A 6,036-nucleotide genomic window follows, 5' to 3' on the forward strand; every position below is an offset into this window, starting at 1 on the left:
GAGGCTTTCGTCCAGTTCCTGGCTCCTGGGTTCAGCCTGGCCCAGTCCTGGCTGTTGTAGGCATTTGGTGGATGGGAGGTCTCTGTCTTTTTCTCTTTGCCTTCTCAATCAATCAATCATCAATTTTGAATATTTCATTATTAAAAAGAAAAGATAGTAGATGGAAGTGACAGGGACCACTTCCAGTGTGATCCCAGGTTTCCTTGGAACAGTCCAGGGACACCCCCTTGCCCTTCCTCCCTGATGTGACCCTGCCTTACCAAGAGGCCTTTATCGGCCTTTATAGCTCAGTTGATCCATTTGAAAAATGCAGGAGTGGACCACGACATCGCCAAACGCAGACCTGCCTCCCCAGCAGTGGCCACTGGAGGGCAGCACCTTCCCCTCCAAGGCCATCTTGGTTCAGCCCCTGCAGTCTGGCGGCGGTTCTGGTTTTTACAAAGTGACACCAGCACAGCACAGAGCGCCTTTCAGAGAATCTGGTGAAAGCAGCACCCCACCCCCACCCCACCCCACCCGCGCCGGAGCCGTGGGACAGCCAAGGGCCATGTCTAGGGGATGCTGTGTGTCTCAAGACCTTCGCTGAGCCCGGGACCTTACAGAATCCGAAACGGAGACATGAAGTTCCCGGTGCTGCTGAGGGGTCCTCCTGGCCTCCAGGCCCGGCCGGCCCAGCTCTGCCCCAGAGGGCGCAGTCGGTCAGGGACGCCCATCCCACTGACCACGGCGCTGGTGTGTGGCTGCCGGGAGACAGGACTCCCTGCCCTGCCAGCCGGCTGGACGCCCCGGGTCATTTTTGGAAAACAGAGTTGACCTCAGCCATGTAGTTCAGAAAGCAAACATTACCCCACATTGTTATCACCTGAAACCTTATTTTTCCCTGGTTTTTATTGTGTTTATTTAGTTCTTCAGCTAAACTCAAATTCCTACTCTGGGGCTTTGTAATAGTGAAAAGCTGGAGTCTTAATAATATAAATTAGCAATAGCACAATTCACCATAATATTTATCACTATAATATTTAGTCACCATAAAAGCTACAGAAGTGTTGACAGATGGTTGGAAGCTTTTTTTTTTTTTTTAAGATTTGTTTTGATTTATTTGAAAGGCAGAGTTACCAAGAAAGAGCAAGAAAGAGAGAGAGAGAGAGATCTTCCATCTGCTGGTTCACTTCCCAGATGGCTGCAACAGCCAGGGTTGGACCAGGCCACAGCTGGGAAGTCCATCGGGTCTCCCATGTGGGAGGCAGGGGCCCAAGTACTTGGGTCATCCTCCACTGCTTTCCCAGGTGCATGGACAGGGAATTAGACTGGAAGTGGAACAGCCAAGACTCAAACTGACACTCATGTGGGATGCCGGCATCGCAGGCAGCGGCTTAACCTGCCGTGCACAGCACTGGCCCCAGCTGGAAACTTCTGATGTCAATCTTAAAATAAAATTAAAGCATGCAGAACCAGGCTAGAAAGGGACTGAAAAACTTTGCGGAAAAGTGGACTTAACAGATAAATGTATGGGATGGGCATTTGGTTCAGGGGTTTCGATACCCGCATCCCGTATCAGGCTCCCTGGGTTTGGAGCCTGGCTGCTCGCCGCTTCCTGCTGTGGCACACCCTGGGAGGCAGCCGGTGCTGGCTCGGGTGATCGGGTCCCTGCCAGCCACAAGGGGGACGTGGAATGAGTTTCAGGCTCCTGGTTTCAGCCCAGCCCAGCCCCGGGTGTTGGCGGGCATTCTGGGAGTGAACCGGTGGATGGAAGCTCTCTCCCCCTTTCTCTACATTTCAAATAAGTAAATACTTTAAAAAACAATGATTTTGGTGCAAAATAAAAACATGGGTTTCACACTGTTTTACACCAAAATAAACATCTTTTTAAAAGTTCTATTTATTTATTTGAGAGACAGAGAACGTTTGCGTCTTCACTCTCCAAATGCCCACTGTGGCTCAGGAGCTCAAGAGCTCTGTCCAGGTCTCCCCCAGGGGCAGCAGGAACCCGACTACTTGAGTCCCCACTGCCGCCTCCCAGGGTCCACATTAGCAGGAAGCTGGAGTCAGGAGCTGGAGCCGGGTGTTGAATGCAGATACCCGGATGAAGGATGAGGCCACATAACCAGCGGCCTCGCTGCTAAGCCAATGCTCGCCTCAGATCATCTTTTTTTCTTTAATGTGTTTCGTTTATTGAAGGGAAGAGTGATGGGGGATGGGGGGAGAAGAAGAGAGAGATCTTCCATCCGCTGGGTCACTCCCAGAATGCCCACCAACTCCTGGGGCTGGGCCAGGTCAAAGGCAGGAACCCGAAGCTCCATCTGGGTCTCCCACGGGGATGCAGGAGCCCAGGTGCTGGGGCCGTCTTCCACTGCTTTCCCAGACACGTTAGCGGGGACCCGGCGCAGAAGCGGAGCAGCAGGGACTTTAACTAACAAGTGCTCCGACATGGAGCTTAACCCTCAGCACCTGCTCCTCAACGTATGTTTTAATTCTGTCTTCCATGACATTTTTGAAGTTCCTCATAATTGACTATTACAAAGATGAAAATTTCAAGCACTAAAAAGTTCTAGATATTTTTCTTTCATTCTTTTCTTAATTTATTTGCATTTTTTATCATTACAGAAACAATGCTTGCTCATCTGTGGTTGAGGGGACTCACCATCTCACCCACTCAGATTCTGCTATTTAAGTCCTCACTGTGGAAGCTTCTAGATCTCTTTGGATGTGTGCAGCTACACAAGCACATTTCATGCCTGTCCTCGTGTCCAAACTAACTCTGGTTAGACATTTGTCCACCTTACGCCACTTCAAATCTGAGCAAGCACAGTTGGCTAAAATTTACCAAAAAGTTTTGAAAACTTTTACCCTTGGGTATAGCAGTTTGGACAATCAAGTCCTTGGCTCCCGTCTCGCCCGGTGGGGGGCGGGGTCTCTGCTGTCCCTGAGGAGTCTCCAGAGGAAGATGGGAGACCCTCGGCCCTGCTCCCCCAGGGACTCCTGGACAGTGACCGAGGTCAGACCTCCGAGCCGGCCGGCAGTGGGGCGGTGGGCCCAGCAGGCTGCAGACCCCTCCCTAAAAAGACCCACCTGCTGCTGCCCAGCCCCCACCCCTCTGGCTGCTCCTGCCTTAGTGCTCGGGAATTGATTCAAAGTGTAACAGGAAAGACAGCAGGATTTTCGTGGGAAAAGACTCGATTAGATTCGTGTTTTACAGGGAATAAATAGCAGTAGAGTAATGAGTACCCGTGGCCCGCCACCCGCAATGTCATCATCATCACAAACACGATCCCTGCTCTCGAGGGGTGCAGCCACCCGTCTCATCAGTTACCCTGTGATGCATCTTGCCACCTTTAATTTACATCTGCAGGTCATTATTGTGTTGCTGTCCGACTTTCTCTAAGTGTCGTGCTGTGTGTTTTCTCTGCTGTTCTGTTGACGTATCCAGTTCTAGTCCATTTCTTCTTAACCATGACCTCATCCGATCTGTAACCCTTGACCGTTTTATCTTGGTCTTTTAACAAACACATTTAGGTTGCTTCTTAAATCTTTCAGCCGGCACCACGGCTCACTAGGCTAATCCTCCGCCTGCGGCGCCGGCACACCGGGTTCTAGTCCTGGTCGGGGCGCCGGATTCTGTCCCGGTTGCCCCTCTTCCAGGCCAGCTCTCTGCTGTGGCCCGGGAGTGCAGTGGAGGATGGCCCAAGTGCTTGGGCCCTGCACCCCATGGGAGACCAGGAGAAGTACCTGGCTCCTGCCATCAGATCAGCGCGGTGCGCCGGCCATTGGAGGGTGAACCAGCGGCAAAGGAAGACCTTTCTCTCTGTCTCTCTCTCTCACTGTCCACTCTGCCTGTCAAAAAATAAAAATTAAATCTTTCAATCAGAAGCAATGTGACCATGAATGTTTTTGCTTCTTGTGCCTACACGCAAGTTTCTCTAAGGTAAACACGTCGGCGTGGGGTTTCTGGGTCACACGATGTGCACATGCTGAGCAGGGTGAGGTCTGGACGAAGGCTTCCCAGCGGCTGCACCTGCTCACCCTCCCACCTGCACGGCAGGCGGATTGCCCCACAGCCTCAGGAGCACCTGGGCTCTGCTGCTGCCAGTCTGGCATTGTGAAATGGTATTTCCTCCTAATTGTTGCTGCTTTAATCACTAGGGAAGATGGAGTCTTTTCATGGACTTATTATTGCTAAAAATTTATTTACTTGAAAGTCAGAGTTACAGAGAGGCAGAGGCAGGAAGAGAGAGAGAGAGAGAGAGAGAGGTCTTCTATTCGCTGGTTCATTCCCCATAAGGTTGCAACGGTCAGAGCTGGGCTGATCCGAAACAGGAGCCAGGAGCTTCTTCCAGGTCTCCCCCATGGGTAGCAGGGGCCCAAGCACTTGGGCCACCTTCTACTGCTTTCCCAGGCCATAGCAGAGAGCTGGATCACAAGTGGAACAGCTGAGACTCGAACCAGCACTCATATGGGACGCTGGCACTGCAGGCGGCAGCTTTACTCACTACGCCACAGCATCAGCCCTGACATTATTTTTTGAGAGGCAGATAGACACACATGCGTACACAGTGTCAGAGAGACCCCACCCCTGGCTCATCCCCCAAATGCCTGCAACAGCTGGGCTGGACTGGGGCCAAAGCCGGGAGCTGGGAAGTCAGTCCGAGACTCCCTTGAGCATGTCAGGGACCCAAGTGCTTGAACCCTCACCTCTGCCTCCCAGGGTCGGCAGGAGCAGGAAGCTGCAGCCAGAGCTCAAGGGCAGGCACTCTGTTGGGGATGCCGGCATCTTAACCACCAGGCTAGCTGCCCCCTCCCTCCAGGAGAGTAACCATTGTTTCTGCTTCTCCTCCTATTAGCCGTCAGTTCATTCCTTTCCATGCCTTGTTCTCTTGGGTCATTAGCTCCACTCTCAGTGATTTTGGGATTGCTTGTCTCACGTTCAGGGTCATTAGCACTGCTCCGTGCCTCTGCAGGCTGTCGCCCTGATCCATCCGTCACCATGAACACAAAGAGCCCTTGAAGCTTCACACTCCCACGCCCATCTTGAGGAAGTGACAATACCCGATGCTTCTGCAGGTGGACAAGGACCACAGATGACTGGACAAGGACACCACTGAGTGACAGCTCTTCTCAAGAACCTGAAGTCCCGACCCAGCTGTGGCCGGTTTAGGGGGTCTAGAGACAGCGGCCCTTGTACCCGCAACATCCCCTCTTGTGGAAAGCCCAGTGCTCCTTCGTTACGCTGCGTGAATCTCCACCTCCAACCAAACTTGGGACGTATGTAACATGTATGATGATCGTGTGGGCGTGCACACCTGTTCCTTTTAAATATGCAAAACCCTTCACAAAATTGCCCTAGAGCTCCTGCAAGCCCTGCAAAACGTGACCCCCTGGCTGGTCGGGGAACTTGGTCTTGGTCACTAGACCTCCTTGCTCGGGGCTTGCATAAGCCAATACATGCTTTCTGCTTGCAGCTCAAGCCATTAGCTCCGAGTTCCCGTGACAAGCACGCTGGACAAGCACCTCGGGGGCCTCATCTGGCGTCATGAGGACCCAAAGGCGATCACCATCTGCGTCTGCTACCTCATGGAGGTTGCATCGTGACTCCTTCTTTCAAAAAAAGAAAATGTATTGTATTTGAACACCAGTTACAGCAAGAGAGGGAGGGACAGAGAGAGAGAGAGAGGTCTTCCATCTGCTGGTTCACTCCCCAAACGGCGGCAACAACCAGAGATGGGTCAGGACAAAGCCAGGAGCCAGGAGCTTCGTCTGGGTCTCCCACAGGGGTGCAGGGGCCCGAGCACTTGGCCATCCTCTGCTGCTTTCCCAGGCCACAGCAGAGCTGGACAGGAAGTGGATCAGCAGGGACTCAAAGCGGCGCCCATACGGATGCTGGTGCCGCAGATGGCAGCGTAACCTGCTGTGCCACAGTGCCGGCCCCCAGAACGTGACTCCTGGACGTGCTGGCTGGAGTTTGTCCAAGAAGAACCTGCCCTCATCAACTGAGGAATCTCCAGAAGGTTCATGGAGAACGCATAGTATGAAAAAACTTAG

Source organism: Oryctolagus cuniculus, chromosome 7, assembly GCF_051225735.1.
Source record: "Oryctolagus cuniculus isolate XC-2025 breed Fujian yellow rabbit chromosome 7, ASM5122573v1, whole genome shotgun sequence".
In the NCBI taxonomy this organism is placed as follows: Eukaryota; Metazoa; Chordata; class Mammalia; order Lagomorpha; family Leporidae; genus Oryctolagus; species Oryctolagus cuniculus.